Consider the following 19,590-nt stretch of genomic DNA (forward strand, 5'->3'; position numbering starts at 1 on the left):
TTTATACAAAAGCTCAAAATCTAGGTCAAAACCCATAAGAGTGAGTAGGAATCCCTACCTCAAATTTGGAGCTCAAAGGGAGAAGATGAAGAAATCCAAAGTGCTCAAAAACCAAATATTCTTGGATCAAAACGTAGCCCTCGACAATCAACCCAACTTTTACAAAGGCCAAAGGGTAGAAAAACACTCTAACTAGATCAATCCTAAGAGGGAAGTTGAGGTTTTAGTGAGAGAAGCTCTCAAATGGCTTTTTCGGAAAAGTAAGAGAGAGAAAGGATGTTGAAAAGTGATCTAAAAAGTGAAATCCCGATGTTATATAAAAATTGCCCCGCTCGAACGTGGAAACCCCCGCTCGAGCATCACTCACAGACTCACGCTCGAGCGTCCAAAGCGTCGCTCAAGCGCCAGATGCACGCTCCCAGAACTTTTACAGACATGGTCCCCGCTCGAGCGTCTAACTCCCCACTCGAGCAGAGGGACAAAAAAAACAAAGGGTCACGCTTGAGCATAACTACTCCCGCTCGAGCGTCGAACACTGCAGAACAAATACTAGGAGATGGAATTTCCCACTCGAGCGCCAAAACCCCCCGCTCGAGCGGAGAGGAAAAAGAAAGGCTTGCTCGAGCGTCAAACTCCTCGCTCGAGCGTGAAGGCCAAAATCTGGGCAACTACTTTTGGTTTCTAAACCCAACCAACATGTTTCAAACCTGCCCAACGCAACCCAAAACTCAAATACAAAGAGTAAAGGATAGAAATGACAACGCAACCCAAAACTCAAATACAAAGAGTAAATGATAGAAATGAGAGTAAGACAACAACACATCCACGGAATCGAGTCCGGATTACAGTTAAATAACAAAAGGGAAAATCGGGATCGTTATAAAGGAGATTTAATCTATTATCTTCATGATTATGATATGGAGATTGATGTGATCGATTATCAAATAAAAGATTATCAGGGTTAGTATGTTCATTAGATTCACGTTCAGATTCATTAGGAGAAACATTATTGGTTTGGAAATTATCTAAATTTTTATTAAGTTTTAATGTAATAATTTCATCTTCTAAATGTTGATCTTTATTCTGTAAATCTTTAATGGTTTGTTTAATCTGATTAATTTCTTGTTGTAAATCTGGTAAGGTAACTTCTTTGTGTTTATTTTTAAATCTTTCTAAGGTTTTAGATAGACTAATAATAGGCTTGTCAAACTTAGGTTTATGATTAGTATTGATTAACAAAGATTTTAATTTATCAGTATATTTCTTTTTTAATTCAGAATCTTCAAGTTTACTAATTAATTCAATAAGAGCAGTTTTTTCTTGATTTTGTTTAGTAAGAACAATAATTTGTTTAACAGGTTTACAACAAACATCATTACACCCTAATTCTATATTATTATCATAATCTTCACTAGGTAAATTGTAATTAGATGAAGTATTAGGATTATCAGAAGAGGAATTACTAACAGATTGATTTAATTGAAAGATTTCAAATAATTGATTTTTTGATTCATCATTAATTTGAAGTTGATTAACTTTATCTTTTAATTTTTGTTTTTCTTTACATTTATTAGACTAATGACCTTTTTTACCACAGTTGTAACAAGTAATATCTTTATTAGATTTAGATTTTGGATGTGATTTCTTGTAATATTTCTTTTTAGGTTTAGTATAGAATTTATCATTTGATTTAGAAGGTAAATAATGCTTTTTATACTTGTTTGAATATTTGTAATGGGATTTACTATGTTTTTTATGTGTTTTCCTACGGGAAAGTGCAACAGGAGGTAAACCATATTATTCACAAAAATTACCTAATTCATATTTAGCCTTATGTTTATCTTTAGCAGCTTTTTGACTGAGTTTAAGATTAATACACATTTTTAATCTTTCTTTTTTAATAGTGCTGATGATATTACCATAAGTTAAATTGTCATATTCAATGATACCAGTAGGTTGACTAAGAACATCTCTAATTTTGTGATTAAACAGACTAGGTAATCCATTAATAAATTTTTCTTTCAAAAAAGATTTAGTACAATCTTCTCTTAATATAACTCCAGAGGTGAATACATCTTTATACCATCTAAAATCACTTAATTTTGGATAGCGATCCCGGTTGTTCCTTTACTGTTCTGTTGTATTCCGGACTCGGTTCCGTGATGTTGGTGGTGGTATACCTTGTTGTCATCCTTTAATTCCACTTGATTGAGTTTTAGGATGTATTGGGCAGAGTTGTTACAGGTTGGTTAGGCTTTGGTTTCAATTCTTTGTTGCCCAGTTTTTAGGAGGTCCGCTCGAGCGGGTCTTCTTGCGCTCGAGCGGAGATTGCACGCTCCCAGTATTTTGGTGCTCTACAGAACTTCTGCAGGCATGTTTTTCACGCTCGAGCGGATTTCTTTACGCTCGAGCGGGTATTCTGGCGCTCGAACGGGTAGTACTTTTTGGTGTAAGTTCTGGGAGGGGGGAATCCACGCTCGAGCGGATGTACTTTATTCTTGTGTCTTGGCGCTCGAGCGGGCCTTATTGCGCTCGAGCGGACCTAGTTTTTTTTGTTCTTGACGCTCGAGCGTTGTGTTCTCCGCTCGAGCGGGAATGTCGTATATCAGTTGGCAGCTGGGCATTTTAAAATCACTTTTTACATTCCCCCTCTCTCTCTCTCTCTTACTTTCTAAAAAGACTTTTTGAGAGTTCCTCTCTCTAGAAACTCCATTCTCTCTAGGGTTTGATCTAGTCAGAGTGTTTCCTTTTCCTTCGGCCTTTGTAAAAGGTAGGTTGATCGTCGAGGGCTACACATTGACCCGAAAATATTGAATTTTGGAGCACGTTGAGTTTCTTCACCTTCTTTCTTTGAGCTCCGAATTTGAGGTAGGGATTCCTACTCACTCTTATGGTCTTTGACCGAGATTTTTGGTTGTTTTGATAAAGTGTTGAAGTTGGGTTAATTTTGGGACTTAGAGTTTCAAAATGTTAAAAGAGGATTTGTTATTTTGAGTCTAAAATATGTATTGTGGGTTCAAAATAATGATATCGTTGTTGGTTGTTGATATTTAAACCATTGGGTCAATATTCGAAAATCGGGTGGAAAACCCTAATTTTGGGAAAGTTGTGACTTTATGGAATTGAGTTGGAAATAATGAAATTGGTTCATTATATGGTTGAATAGTGGAGTTAGATTTATTAATCGCTCACTTTTGAAAACATTGATATTTTATCTGTTGGAGCTTTTATTATCTGTTTAGAAATAATTGCTTGGGCTACCGGTGGAGGGTAGTTTTGATTGTTGTAGACAATGCATGATGATTAGTCAAACTAAAACTAATCAATTGGATGTCATAGAGTATTACGGTTGATAGAATACATTAACGTTATGTATTGATTGATTGTGTATATGACCTTTGTGTATATACGTTGTGTGTGTGGGAGGAGATAGAGGATGTACTCCACGGTTTAGGGGAAGATAGGGGATGGACCTTTAAACCAGATGTTGTTTGGGAGGAGATAGGGGATGGACTCCACTGACACAGCTCATATGCTTGTTAGATAATGTGTTGATACAGCTTATATGCTTATCTTTGGAAGTGTTGATATAGCTATTATGCATATCTGTTGAAATGTGGATACAGCTTGTGTGCTTATCTGTTGAGATGTTGATACAACTAGTATGTTTATCTACTGTGAAAATGGGAAATGTTTAATATAAGTCACTGTCTCATATAAGTGGTTGGCCAGGTTCTGAGCCGTTGATGCAAATTGTGGAATTGATAAGAGATGGAAACTGAAATGAAACATGAACATAATGGTCATGAAATGGAAATGGGTTATGAATTGGTTTATGGAAATTGAACATTTATCAATTGCTAATGTCTTAGTCATTGCTCATACTGTGTTTAGCATATCTCTACTGGGCGTTGGCTCACCCTTTATGGGACATTATTTTCAGGTACAAGTAGTATGCCACCTCCAAGGACATAGCTTGGATGATGATGAGAGTTGAAGACTCCTTTTGTTTATTTTGTTTGTATTACATGTATATCAAGCCAAGGGCTTATTTTGTATAGAGTTAGTACTCTTCTTTTGTGTAACCAAGTGTTGACTTGGAAAGCTGTAAGCCCATAGGGCATTTGCTTTTGTTGTTAACATGTAATACAGTATAACAATTACTCTGATGAATAGAAATGGTTGGTTTCTTTTATATCAATGCATGTTTAAAGTGATGGGTTTTATGTATTATTTTGAGGGCGTTACAAGTAAGGTTACTAAGTTGATCATGTATGCGAGAATATATATTAGTAGGAGTTCCTATGAAATGTCTAACTATGGTATAGATTAATGTGTTAACACCATCAGGTTTGTAATAGCCAATAGTTTCATCAAAGATTGGTAAATCATTTTCATCTTTTTGATTAGCATGTAAGATTGATTCTCTTTGATCTTCAGTAAGGTATTTTTCCCACCAAGATTTGAGCATATCGGTAAAACCAGAGGTAATTAAAGAAGCAATTTCAGGTTGAGAGTAATCAGGGTAGTTAGTAAGATAACTATTTGCAACCATAGATAAGTGATTTAATTTTTGAAGTATTTGATCTTCACTAAGACCATCAATATTCCATTCGTATAATTTTTTAGCAGATATAGAAAATTGATTAGAAAGATTAGTTTCTTCATATTGGAGGTCAGGTGGAGTAGGTCGAGAATACCAATTTTTAGTAAGAGTAGCAGGTTGAGGTTTAGGATAGTGGAGTTTATTAAGATTAGAAGATTGAAATTGTTGAGCTAATTGATTGATTTCTATAGCGATCCCGGTTGTCCCTTTACTGTTCTGTTGTATTCCGGACTCGGTTCCGTGAAGTTGGTAGTTGTATCTATCTTGTTGTCATCCTTTAATTCCATTTGTTTGAGTTATAGGATGTGTTGGGCTTGTTTCAAACAGGTGGGTTGAACCTTGGTCTGAAATCTTGTTGCCAGGTTTTTGGTCGTCCCGCTCGAACGGGCCTTGTTGCGCTCGAGCGGATATTGCACACTCCTAGTTTTTCGTGTCCCTGCAAAACTTCTGCAGGTGTGATTTTTACGCTCGAGCGGGTTTCTTTACGCTTGAACGGTGGCGCTCGAGCGGGTAGTACCTTTGGGTGTAAGTTCTGGGAGGGGGAAATTTACGCTCGAGCGAACTGGTTTTCGCGCTCGAGCGGATGTGCTTTATTCTTGTGTCTTGGCGCTCGAGCGGGTCTTCTTGAGCTCGAGCGTACCTAGTTTTTGTTCTTGACGCTCGAGCGTTGTGTTCTCCGCTCGAGCGGGAATGTCGTATATCAGTTGGCTGTGAGGCAGTTTTAAATCACTTTTTCTCATTCTTTCTCTCTCTTACTTTTTCGAAAAAGCCATTTGAGAGCTTCTCTCTCTAGAACCTTGCCTTCTCTCTAGATATTGATCTAGTAAGAGTTGTTTCCTTACCTTTGGCCTTTACAAAAAAGTTGTTGATCGTCGAGGGCTATCTTTTGATCCGAGAAACTCGTGGGTTGGAGCAACTTCGTTTTCACCATCTTCTTCGTTAGGTGTCATCTTTTGAGGTAGGGATTCCTACTCACTCTTATGGGTTTTAACCTAGATTTTGAGCTTATTGTTTAAATGGTTGATTTTGGGACTTGGGGTTTCAAAATGTGTTAAAGAGGGTTTTGTGATTTTGGGCTCATAATATGTATTTTGGGTTTCAAAATGATGATATAGTTGTTGGTTAGTGATATTGGGACCTTTGAGTTGATATTGAGAGTTGGGGGTAAAAGCCCTAATTTGTTGTTTAAAATTAATTGGTATAATTAATTTGGGAAAATTGTAGCTATATGGGATTGAGTTGGAAATAATGAAATTGACTCATTATATGGTTGAATAGTGGAGTTAGATTTATTAATCGCTCACTTTTGAAAACATTGATACTTTATCTGTTGGAGCTTTTATTATCTGTTTAGAAATAATTGCTTGGGCTACCGGTGGAGAGTAGTTTTGATTGTTGTAGACAATGCATGATGATTAGGCAAATTAAAACTAATCAATTGGTTATGTCATAGATTATGACGGTTGATAGAGTACATTAACGTTATGTATTGATTGATTGTGTATATGACCTTTGTGTATATATGTTGTGTATGTGGGAGGAGATAGGGGATGTACTCCACGGTTTAGGGGAAGATAGGGGATGGACCTCTAAACCGAATGTTGTTTGGGAGGAGATAGGGGATGGACTTCACTGACACAGCTCATATGCTTGTCAGATAATGTGTTGATACAGCTTAGATGCTTATCTTTGGAAGTATTGATATAGCTCATATGCTTATCTTTGGGAGTGTTGATATAGCTATTATGCATATCTGTTGAAATGTGGATACAGCTTGTGTGCTTATCTGTTGAGATGTTGATACAACTAGTATGTTTATCTACTGTGAAAATGGGAAATGTTTAATATGAGTCACTGTCTCATATAAGTGGTTGGCCAGGTTCTGAGCCATTGATGTAAATTGTGAAATTGATAAGAAATGGAAATTGAAGTGAAACATGAATATGGTGGTCATGAAAATGGAAATGGGTTATGAATTGGTTTATGGAAATTGAACATTTATCAATTTCTAATGTCTTAGTTATTGCTCATACTGTGTTTAGCATATCTCTACTGGGCGTTGGCTTACCCTTTTGGGACATTATTTTCAGGTACAGGTAGTATGCCACCTCCAAGGACATAGCTTGGATGATGACGAGAGTTGAAGACTCTTTTGTTTATTTTGTTTGTATTGCATGTATATCAAGCCAAGGGCTTATTTTTGTATAGAGTTAGTACTCTTCTTTTGTGTAACCAAGTGTTAACTTGGAAAGCTGTAAGCCCATAGGGCATTTGCTTTTGTTGTTAACATGTAATACAGTTATAAGAATTACTCTGATGAATAGAAATGGTTGGTTTCTTTTATATCAATGCATGTTTAAAGTAATGGGTTTTATGTATTTTTTTTGAGGGCGTTACAATTTCATTATCAGTTGTATCAGTTTCTGATTGAGTAGAAGCCTTGTCTAAAGGTTGGTTTAGGACAGTAAGACCTTTTTCTTTAGATGGTGAAGCTTGTTCAAAAGTAGCTAATTTAGTGAGTAGTTGTTCTATAGCTTTAACAGTAGAAGTATCTTGAGTGACTAAACTATTTCTTTTAGAACGATTACTGGGTAAACTAATCAAAGGTTGATCTAAAGATTGTTTAGTGGATGTGGTGTTAGCAGAATAATCATCTAAATTATTTTCTAGTTTATCTAATTGTTTACCAATTGTTTTTAAACATTGATTAGTATAATTATTTTGTTCAATAACTTTTTTAATTTTAGGGTCAGTGCCAGGCAACTTAAAAGGAGAGTTTGGGACTTCGGATCCTTAATGTTCAATAATGATATTAGATAAAGGAGGATGACTAGAGCTAACAGTTGTATTAGGAGAAGTTTTCCATTTATGTTTTGTGATTGTATTTACTTTTTTTGTAATAATTTTCTAACACTACATCTGACTATGTTAAATCCACCACTACTAATCTCTTTTTCAAAGAACCTAGTCACCCAAAGAGTCATACTGTTCATGATCTGGTTAAATCTTATTTCCCTCCTGGATGGCATTTTATCAGAGCCAAGTTATGTTGCTATTTTGTGTTGCTATTTGTTGCTTACTGTCTTGTTAATTCTACTTAATCTTTCTCTATTCTGCTTCGTTTCTGCCTTCAGTCATCTTATTCTGTCAAATTTTTATCTGTGTCTTTCCACTTTGTAACTAGCCACCCAATCCCAGTCCTTAGTAAGTCCTTTGGTTAGGCAGTGTTGGATTTTAGGGGTCATCCGAACTGGGTATCTGTGAAAACATAGTATGTGAAAACATGATAAATTTAGACAATGTATTAAGGTTCCTGTAAGTCATTTACCCAGTTAGAACCATGAGTCGATTATTTAGAAGTAACTCGTCAGTCAGCTCTAGGTCAACTACGTTGCCCTCAATACCTAATCAAGGATTAGTAATTAATGAAGAAAATGTTGAAATACAAAATGATAAAATTGATTTAAGTTGGAATATACCAAAATTATCCGTTAAAGAAATTTACAAAACTACTTTTTTACAATCTGCATTTCATGTTAATTTGGTAGCGTTTGGTAACGTTTACGTTTTCAATTTATATTTACAAAAATTTTATAAACTAGTTTTTGTTTATTTTTTGAAAAACATAAATAATAAACTCGTTTGGTTTGGACAAAATGTTTGAAAATTTTTGAAAACATAAACTAAAAAACATGTTTGTTAAGGCCTAATTTTTTTTTATTTAATTTTTTTTAATTTTTTTAATTTTTAATTTTTTTTTAAATTTTTTTTTGACAATAGGATCATACACATTATCCATAATAATCATATTGATACAATACCAACCATAGATAAATTTAATAACCATAATAAACCATAATGTTCATAACAACTTACAAACCATAATAATAACATCTCAATTCTTCCACAAACCATAAAAAAACATCTTCCACAATCTATTATACGCATAAATAATATTTCAATTGTTTCCGAGAGATTCCCAAATTTGACCAGCAATTTGATTCCTTACATCAGACATGTGACGTAATTGGGGTTGACTAATGTCTAAGTCAATTGGTTGCTGAGAACTACTTCCTGCATGTGTCGAGCTGCTACTATCACCTCCACTAGGCCCATCATCTTCAAAGATACGATCTGGATTGGCCCATTCAGTGAACAATGTGTCATTTTGAGAATGTGTCCTTATCCAGTTGTGTATTGTACAGCATGCAATGGGGATGTATCTCTGTGTCTTAGTTGAATACGGAGGCATGTCTCTCAAAATTGGAAAACGAGCCTTCAAGACACCGAAGCATCTCTCAATCACATTGCGCAGTGAGGAGTGTCGGTAATTGAACATTTGCTTCTTGTTTCTTGGTTGTCGACGTTGATTACGAAACTCATTTAGATGGTACCTCTCACCACGGTATGGCGATAAAAAGCCAGGCATATTTGTATAACCCGAGTCGACAACATAGTATTTATCTGTTCAACATGTATGTATCTATTATTATGGGTTGACAAAAGAATATTCATTATAAATTAACAAAATGCCATATAATACGTACCTGTTGGTGGCATTGGAAATAAATTTGTTGGATCATGTACGGTTTCAATGAACACTCTTGAATCATTTGCAGTGCCCTCCTAACTGGCCAATACATACGTAAATCGCATATGAAATGAGCAAACACACATTACATTTTGCGTTGTAACTGTATGCTTACCCCGATATGGTATTTGCTCTGATGCTGGCACCCTTGCAGATATGTGGGTACCATCAATTGCTCCAACACAATCCTATTTGACAAATGACCTTAATAATGCAGGATATTTTACTAAAATTTATATTTCAAATATTCTGTTAGTGATTACCTTAAAAAAAGGATAGAAGCGTGGATTATGTCGAATTTCTGCAGGCACCTCATCAAAATCTGGAGGCCTTATAACTTGTTTACCAAGCCTACACACTGCCTTCAAGACTCGGTTGAAATATTTGGAGATGGTTTGGCCAGAATGTTGGAATCGCTCTTGGACAACACGATTTCGTTCGTTGTGACCAATTGTTAGCAAAAATATACAAACTTGCTCTTGGACAGTCAGATAACGTGAGTGTTCCAGTTTACCATATACCTTAAGTGACTCGCACAAATTAATAAATACATCTGGTTCCATTCTGAAATTTTCCTTGGACCATCTTTCATGGCCATTCAATATTTCTAATACGTAGTCATGTCCTTGTAATATGGACGTTCGGCATGGTCTAGGTTGAAGGTAAGTATTACAATACTCATGTAGTGCTACACACACCAGAAATTGTATATTTTCATCGTCACTGTCTGAGTCAAAACTCAAATCAAGAGCATGCATCGGCTCCATATATATCACTGTGATATAGTGCTGACCCCTTAAAAACAAAAGTATTAGTGATAATGAAAATACATGAAATAATGGTCACACAATAATTTTTTCTTTCATTGAATTTTTTTTCAGTTTGGTAACCATTTTGTTTGGTCCAATTCAAATGTTGGCTCCATATATTTTAATTTCATATCACTTTAAAATAATTAAAATAACCCACATCTAGTAATGTCCAATTCAAATGTTGGCTCCAATTTATTATTACAACAAAAAATGATAAAAAAATAAATCAAGATCAAGATCAAGATCAATTTACATTATAATCAAACATATGATATACACCTTTTAAAAAATGTCTCATAGAATTGGCGATCATGCATATGGTAAGATTATTTTAAATCATAACAAAACAAATAGTGGAGACTTTTAAGGCCAAAGTTTCTAGTCTCTTTCTTTATTGTATGACTGTACCACATTTTCTTTATTTATGCTGTAGACCAAAATAAAGAGAAATATTAAATTTAGTCATCCCCATGCACACATACTCCATATAGTCATCGTTTTTGCAAATTGCTTTTCAATCTATGAAGTGGGTATCTCATCTCTATGTTAATTGGGTGAGCCATCTAATACTACGCTGTTGTTTATAGTATTCTTTGTTTGGCTGTGAAGGCAACATTTATCATGTTCACAAAACTACTGGATACTCTATCAAAGACCCTCAGTAACCATAGTATGGAGAAATCTATTGTCAAGATCATTTGGACTCGTAGCAGAAGTATAGCGATCTCGGATTTACCCTTGTTGTACAGTGGTCCGGACATGTGTCCGTGGGTGTTGATAGTTGATTATTATCTTGTTTACATCCTTTGTTACTTTTTATTTGAGTTATAGGATGTATTGGGCAGGTTTGTTATAGGTTGGTTGAGTTTAGAAACCAAAACTAGTTGCCCAGATTTTTGCCTGTCCGCTCGAGCGGGTCTTCTTGCGCTCGAGCGGGGAATACACCCATCCAGTATTTCGTGTCTCTGCAAAACTTCTGCAGATGTGATTTTTGCGCTTGAGCGGGTTTGTTTACGCTCGAGCGGTGGCGCTCGAGCGGGTCGGTGGGCGCTCGAGCGGGTAGTGCTTCCAGAGTATAAGTTCTGGGAGGGGGAAATCCACGCTCGAGCGGACTGGTTTTCGCGCTCGAGCGGATATACTTTATTCTTGTGTCTTGGCGCTCGAGCGGGCATTATTGCGCTCGAGCGTGTCCAGAGTTTTGTTCTTGGCGCTCGAGCGTCGTGTTCTCCGCTCGAGCGGGTCATACGTATATGAGTTATCCGCTGGGTGATTTCAAATCACTTTTTGCTTTTCTTTCTCTCTCCTACTTTTTCTAAAAGCTATTTTGAGAGCTCCTCTCTTTAAAATCTTGCCTTCTCTCTAGATTTTGATCTAGCTAGGGTGAGTTCCTCACCTTCGGCCTTTGTAAAAGTCGTGTTGATCGTCGAGGGCGTCGTTTTCATCCGAGAATCTTGGTCTTTGGAGCATTTTGATTTTGGTCTTCATCTCCTTTGGAGCTCAAACTTTGAGGTAGGGATATCCTACTCCTCTCTATGAATTTTGTCTTTAAATTTTAGTATTTTGAGATGTTGGGGTTAGTTTGGTAATTTTGTGAAAGTTTAGGGCCTTTGTGTCATTTTACAAAAGTTGAGGTTTTATCTATGATAAACCTAGATGCGTGTTTGGCATAGAGAAATGGAATGAATGTGGAATCATGGATGAAAATGGGACCTAAGAGTTGTAATGTTAATTTATGGAAAAATGACCTAATTACATTGTTTGATTAATTGGGATAATTAATTGTGGGAAATGAGGAGTTGAATTGAGAATATAAATATTGAAAAGGGAAGGGATTAAAGGGTGTAGTTGGATTATTTATCGCTCACCTAGTTGGAATGTCGATTATATATCCATTGTTGCTTTTATTTTCTGTATAGAAATAACTGCTTTGGGCTATCGGTGGAGGATAGTCGTGACTGTTGTAGACAATGCATGATGATTAGGCAAACTGAAACTAATCACTGGAATGTGTCATTGAGATTGATGATTGAAAGAATACATTAAATTTATGTATTGTGTGATGATGTGTATAATTGTTGTTTATATGCATTGTGTTGTGTTGGAGGAGATAGGGGATGTACTCCACGGTTTAGGGGAAGATAGGGGATGGACCTCTAAACCGGATGTTGTTGGGAGGAGATAGGGGATGGACTCCGTAGATACAGCTCATATGCTTATCTAGTGATGTATTGACAGAGCTCATATGCTTGTCATTGGAAGTGTGATAGTGCTCATATGCATATCTGTGGAAGTGATGATATAGCTGGTATGCTTATCTGTTGTTGTGTGATATAGCTAGTATGCTTATCTAATATGAAATGGGAAGTGTTTGATATGAGTTACTGCCTCATATGAGTTGTTTGGCCAGGTTTTGAGCCATGGTTGAAATTTGAGAATTGAAAGGAATTGAGAAATGAGTTGTAATATGAACTTGTATATCATGAAAATGTAATATGTGATAAGGGAAGGTATCAGTGTTGACCATCTATCAACTGCTAATCTTTTAGTCATTGTTCATATTTGGTTTAGTGTATTTCTACTGGGCTGTGGCTCACCCTATATGGGAATATCATTTTCAGGTACAGGTAGCATGCCACCTCCAAGGACATAGCTTGGGAGGCTAGAGGCTGACATACTTTTGTCGTTTTATTTTTGATGTATTACATGTAAATTCAAGCCAAGGGCTTAATGTGTAAATGAGTTAGTACTCTTTTGTTGTAACCAAGTGTTAACTTGGAAAGCTGTAAGCCCGTAGGGCATTTTGCTTTTGTTGTTAACTTGTAATACTTTTGTAATGAAACTCTGATGAATAGAAGAATGTGGTTATTTCATGTGTCAATGAATGTCTTATTTGATGGGTTTAATGTTATTATTTTGAGGGCGTTACAAGAAGCATAAGTTATCTTCACTTCCAGCAGCTACAAACAGGGGAGAACTACAAACAAGCCTTTGTAATACTAGCCAATGTTTGATTTCTATTAAATGAAATCTCAAATTCACACGTTAGAAGCTCCAAAATTTCAGCAAAGGAACTCAAATCAATGCCCTTTCATTGGGGCATTTTATCAAACAGGTAATTTGCACACACACACATACACACACACACACACAAAAGGTTCATCAAACCTCCCTATTTAGGCCTCATAATCAGAGAGACTTGGCTTATTCACAAGAGTACCAAATTGTTCCAAATTAAAATAATCCACATCTAGTGATGTTTCATATGACTTCAAAATTGGACCAGATGTTTCATATGACTTCAAAATAATTCATGCCAGAAACCCACATCTAGTGATGTTTCATGTGACTTCAAAATTTAGTGAATGTTAGACACATTGACTAGAACAGAACAGTATCAATAATCTAGACACATTGACACATTTCATCGAACAGGTAATGGAAAAAACAATGTTGACAATACAATGACATAAGAATTTTATATAGAAGAAGATCATACATACCTTGCAATGCAGTGTTGAGAATGCAGTGATACAATGTTGACAATGCTTCCTATGCAATGTTGACAATGCAGTAAAAAGAGCATACTACTAACAAACATTATATAGGAGAAAGAGCATTCAATACTTTAACCAACCATAAACTACCATAATAAAAATAGCCTGCATACTAGTACAATATTATATCAGTAATGGAAAGCCTGCATACCATTTACTCAATTTGATATCTACCCATCTACCAATCTACCCATCTCTTTGCAGTACAATATTAAAAACACCAGTAGAATACACCTAACTCTGTTTCCATAATAAATTATTCTGAAAAAAATAAAATAAAAACTACAATACAACAGTTATCCAACAATACAAGCTTGTTCACAGAATACACTAAGTCTGTTACAGCACAAAAGATTATCCAACAATACAACAGTTACAGTACCAAATATAAACTTCCATAATAAGTCTGTTTCCATAATAAACTACCAAATAAATTAAACAACACAAACACATACCACACTAAATCTGCACTCTCTCAAAGATTAAGGACCCAATCCCTCATCCTACTAGCAGGCATATCAACAAATACCTCCCTTATTATGGGATCCGATGCAAGCTTGTTCACAGCTTTAGTGTAAGCAGCAGCAGAAATTTCCTCCATACCATGCAATAGTGCCATGCACTCTTTCAGTAATGAACGTGATGGAGTAGAGCCACCTTCAATTGAACCACTGTCATCGCCAACATTAGTAACTGAAGCACTTGTGAAACGCTTTTCTATTAGGTTCACCTTCCTCTTGCTATTTTCACTCATTTCTTTGAGTGCTTCAGAAATATTAGCTTGAAAAGAGCTCCTCTTCTTACTCTTTTTACCTCCCATTTTGCTCTTGCCTTTGCCCTTGCCCTTGCCCTTGCCTTGGCCATCTCCATTTTCATTATCACTATCAATTTGCAATGCATCTAACTCCTCATTCTTTACCTTAAATTCAGGATCAGAACTGGCACTGCTTTCAGAAGGTGATTTGGTGGAAGGAAAAGCTAGTTTACCAGTTGCGGATATGTCTCCTAAGATACGAGACAACTCATGGTAGTAAACCATCCCTTTCTTCCTAAACCTCTTTGCATGGGTATTAACCTACAAATCAATGAATTTGAAGTTAACATGAAGAATTCTCTAATTAAATGTAGTAAAGAAAATGCAAAAAGTTAATTAAACCTTGTAAAGGGCTTCCCAAACATCATCCGGTGCAGTGATAGTTAGTCGTTGGCTATCCCAACCAACACCAGTATGCTTCAGTAATGATGTAAATTTGTTGAACATAATACGCAGCTGATTGTATTTGTTCCGAAGCTGGTGTGCGTTATACTGGTATTGGGTTTTCGCGTTCATTTGATCTCTCAACCTATTCCAAGCTTGTTTCGTGAATGTTCCAGTTATTTTACTCTTCTTGGTTTTCACCTCCTCATCCATGAGGGTAATGAAAAGAGCCTCATTTGCCTGAGGCCATGGACTACTGTTTTCTCTACCAACTTCAACAACATCATCATCATCAATGGGGAGATCATAATGTATTGTTGATGCCATTACCTAAATATTTATATTTATTCATAGATAAACAAATTTCAAAAAAATATAAGTCAAATAAAATGAAGACACATTGAAGAATAAACAGCAGTTTAAACAAATTTCAAAAAAATATAAGTCAAATAAAATGAAGAGACATTGAAGAATAAATAGCAGTTTAAATATCCTGTGGGTTGGTATAGCAGATTTCGAAGATTTCTAGCAAATAAGTCAAATAAATGAAAATATGAGTTTACTAGCATATAAGTCAAAAAATAGCATTCTCTTAAAATCAAATAAATGTATAGATTACTAGATTAGTAGCATTCTGTTAAAAGTAGCACTTAAGTGAAAAAATAGCACTTAAGTCAAACAATAGCACTTACTAGCATTTGTGAAAACTATTTTTGAACCTGCCAATCACAATTTCCATCCGAAATTCAGAATATGTTCATGGAAATTCCATGTAGTACTAATGTGCAGAAACTTAAACAGAATTTTGACCAACATAAATGCATCCAACTCTCAAGCTAGATGAACACCAATAATGATTCTTCCAGGTTCTACTATAAGGCAAGGAAATAGAACACAGAAAAACCATATAATCTGTTTGAAGATGCCTGGAAGGAAAATAGTGTTTAAAGAGAAAGGTGTCAAGAATTTATGGTGACCTATAAGATTATATTTACTGAGAAATGAATTATGGATCTGTTTTCTTCAATCACAAAAATTTCTGACAACTTTGTTGGTAAAAAGTTCAAGAAAGTGTCCAGTTTGAGGAAAACAATTTCATTTAACTATCCATCTAAGAAACCTGTTTGTCCCAGGTAAGTAAAAATCCAAACATCCATTTTTAGTTTTAACGTAGTTGGTCCCAAGGAAGAAAAGTTTTGAGCATCCCATTTGGAGAAAAAGTTAATTTATGAACTCAATGGAGTCAACTCAACTCAACAACGCCTCATTCAACTACTAGGTGTTGGCTACATACGTCCAGTTTTGCCAACCTGTTCAATTAGTTGACTTATTATGATATATTGCATTGCTCTTCGAACACTCATTTTATCACCCCTCCCCCCATTCCCTATCATCAGTTGGATAATTTGTGAATTATCATGAACAAAGTTAATTTTGTTTTTGACTATTTTGTAGACATGAATGTGTGCTACCTTACTTGTTTTCTTTCTTTCAAATATTTTCCTCTTTTCTAATTGTTTTTCTAGTTGTTATATTTTTCTTCTGTTTCTGAAGATTGCATCTGAAGATGGAAGGGGTACGTATACTCATTTTGTTCTAGTTGTTTGACATTCTATGAATTTCTGTTGGACTTATTCTTGAGTTGGTTGTTGAACTTGGCAGTACGACCTTTTTGACGAATCTCTACAAGGAAGTGAAGCCATTGTTTTGATGGCCATTGACAGGTTGACCAACAAAAAAATGGCATTGAAGAAGATCTTTTTGCCTGATGATGAGATACAAAACCCAATTCAGTTTCAAGCAAAACCCAATTATTTGACTTAGATTTCCCCAAAACCCAATTCAGTTTCAAGCAAAACCCATCAATAAATCGCATATCAAATATGAAAAATGTCACTTTTTATGCTCAACTCTCATTGTAACAGACAGAATGTTAACTCTCATTGTAACAATAAATATATTTTCAGTTCTGATGCTCAAGTCTTGACAACAATCTGATTTCATGTTCAACAATGGCTATGGCACAGGTTAATTAGGACTCCTTCCAAGGTCCTACAGATTAGGTTTTCCCAAAGCAGAACAGATTTCTAGTTCGGAAAAAAAAAAAGATTTGTAGCACAGATCTACAACCAACAAAAAAAAAGAGATTTCTGCAGAACAGATTTCTGGTTCGGGAAAAAAACTGCAGAACAAATTATAGTACAGATCTACGAAATGTAGCACAGATCTACAACCAACCATGAAAGAGAAACTGACCTGAGAGTGAGATCGATGTGGTTCGAAGATTTTGAAAAAGATCTGCAAAATAAATTTGTCGTTTCAGAAAAAAAAAAAAACCACCATGGTAGCTCTACAAAAATCTGAGATCAATTTGTTGCCATCGAAGCTGCCATCAAATTGATCTCAGCTGCCACGAAATCCCAAAGTTACCATCAATTTGATGGCAGCTGAAATCCCAAAGCTACCATGAAATCGAAGCTGCCATCGAAGAGAGAGAGAAGAAAGAGACCTAAGTGCACATGAAATCGATCTGTCAACAAACAAACATACCCTTTGTCTTGTCATTAATCGATTTCATGACAGATCTATTAACCTACAAACCATAGCAAGAGAGAGAGAAGAAACAGACCTGAGATCAATTTGTTGACAGATCTACAAAGATCTGCATGTTTGCAATGTAATGTTTTAGAAAAGAAAACAAAAATCGAAGCTCGGTGAACACAGAGAGCAAGGTCGGTGAACACAGAGAAGAGATGGGAGACAGAGAGAAAAGAGAGGGGAGAGAGACAAACCTGATCTGTGAAGTTCAAGTGAACATAAATGAGGTGGAGGAAGATGAGATATTACCGTTGGACAAAATAAATGAATAAGGTGGAGAAAGATGAGATATTAACGTTGGACAACATAAATTCAATATTGGTGCTGCGGAGATTTGAACCAGGATCAAGTTGCCAACAATTAAGTTACTGTAGCTCCGCTACAGTAACTTCCGCTACAGTGCCAGTTTATTAAATCAGCCAAAACAGGTTTTTTCTATTTCCGTTTTTTGGGTAAGATTTATAAACTGGGAAGCCGAATTATAAATCAATTTTTTTACCAAACGAGTTTTTATCACAATTTTTTAAATTTTTGTAAATATAAACTGTAAACTGAAAATAAAATGGTTACCAAACATATCCTTTGCATGTTAAAACTTTGGAACAAGTTTACGCTTTATCTAAACCTCGAGAAACCTGTCAATTATTTGATGCTGATACTATTAAACGTCATTTAAAAACTGGTCACAATTTTATTCATTTAGGATTAATTCAAGTTGGAATCAAACCATTAACTCAACAAGGTAAAAATTCTACTATTTTATTATGTTTACAAAATGCTCGTTTTATTGATTACAATGCTAGTTTAATGGGTATGATGGAAACTGGTCTCCACAAAGGACCCATTCATTTTAATTGTTTTCCTGATTTTACTCTTAGTCTTAAGGATCCACATATATTAGATGCATTAACTTTGAATATTTAATTAAATGGTTCATTTACTAATATGAAGGATAAAGTTCATAATATTGCTTTAATTTATCGTGTTCATTATAAATGTATTAAAATCAATTTAAATGTTCAAGTTTTACATAAAAGTCCAAAGGATAAAACTTTATTAATTCAAAGTAGTAGTAATGATACTAATATTAACATTCCTCAAATGATTGAATGGAAAGATATTACTCTCGCTGATCAATGGATTACAGTTAATGAAAATTACAAACATAATCAATAACAATCTACTAGTCAAGATATCCAAGATATTCAACAATTTACTGATGGTTCAGTCCGTATTAAATTTAATCGTAGTCAATCTTCTAGACATAGTACCTCTAGTATACCTACTGATACTGAAACTGAAGATGAAATATTTAATACTCCTTTATTTCGAAAAAATATTCAAATCAATCTTGGTCAAACTTCCCATAGTGAACTAAAAAGAATTGATAATTCCACAACTTCTCAAATTAGTAAACCTGTTTACTCTACTCACACACATTTACCTAGAGATGATACTGAATCTCAAGATTCCCCTACTCAAACTGATTTCGAAAATATACCTCCAATCAATCCTTAATTAATGACAATTAGTAAATCTTTTACTCATGATCTTGATAAATTACTTATTGCCTTTAAATCTAAAGAAAATAGGATTAAAAGACATGATTACCGTGATAAATATGATTCTAATCAACAATCCAGCATAACTAGAAAATGGTATGATTTTATGATTGAATACAGTATAGAAATTCCTTTCTTTGAATATTTAGAAAATTATTACAAAAAAGTAAATACAATCACAAAACATAAATGAAAAACTTCTCCTAATACAACTGTTAGCTCTAGTCATCCTCCTTTATCTAATATCATTATTGAACATCAAGGATCCGAAGTCCCAGCCTCTCCTTTTAAGTTGTCTGGCACTGACCCTGAAAATAAAAAGTTATTGAACAAAATAATTATACTAATCAATGTTTAAAAACAATTGGTAAACAATTAGATAAACTAGAAACTAATTTAGATGATTATTCTGCTAACACTACATCCACTAAACAATCTTTAGATCAACCTTTGATTAGCTTACCCAGTAATCGTTCTAAAAGAAATAGTTTAGTCACTCAAGATACTTCTACTGTTAAAGCTATAGAACAACTACTCACTAAATTAGCTACTTCTGAACAAGCTTCACCATCTAAGAAAAAAGGTCTTATTGTCTTAAACCAACCTTTAGACAAGGCTTCTACTCAATCAGAAACTGATACAACTGATAATGAAATCAATCAATTAGCT

Source organism: Camellia sinensis, chromosome 13 (genome assembly GCF_055761805.1).
Source record: "Camellia sinensis isolate YWXY chromosome 13, ASM5576180v1, whole genome shotgun sequence".
In the NCBI taxonomy this organism is placed as follows: domain Eukaryota; kingdom Viridiplantae; phylum Streptophyta; class Magnoliopsida; order Ericales; family Theaceae; genus Camellia; species Camellia sinensis.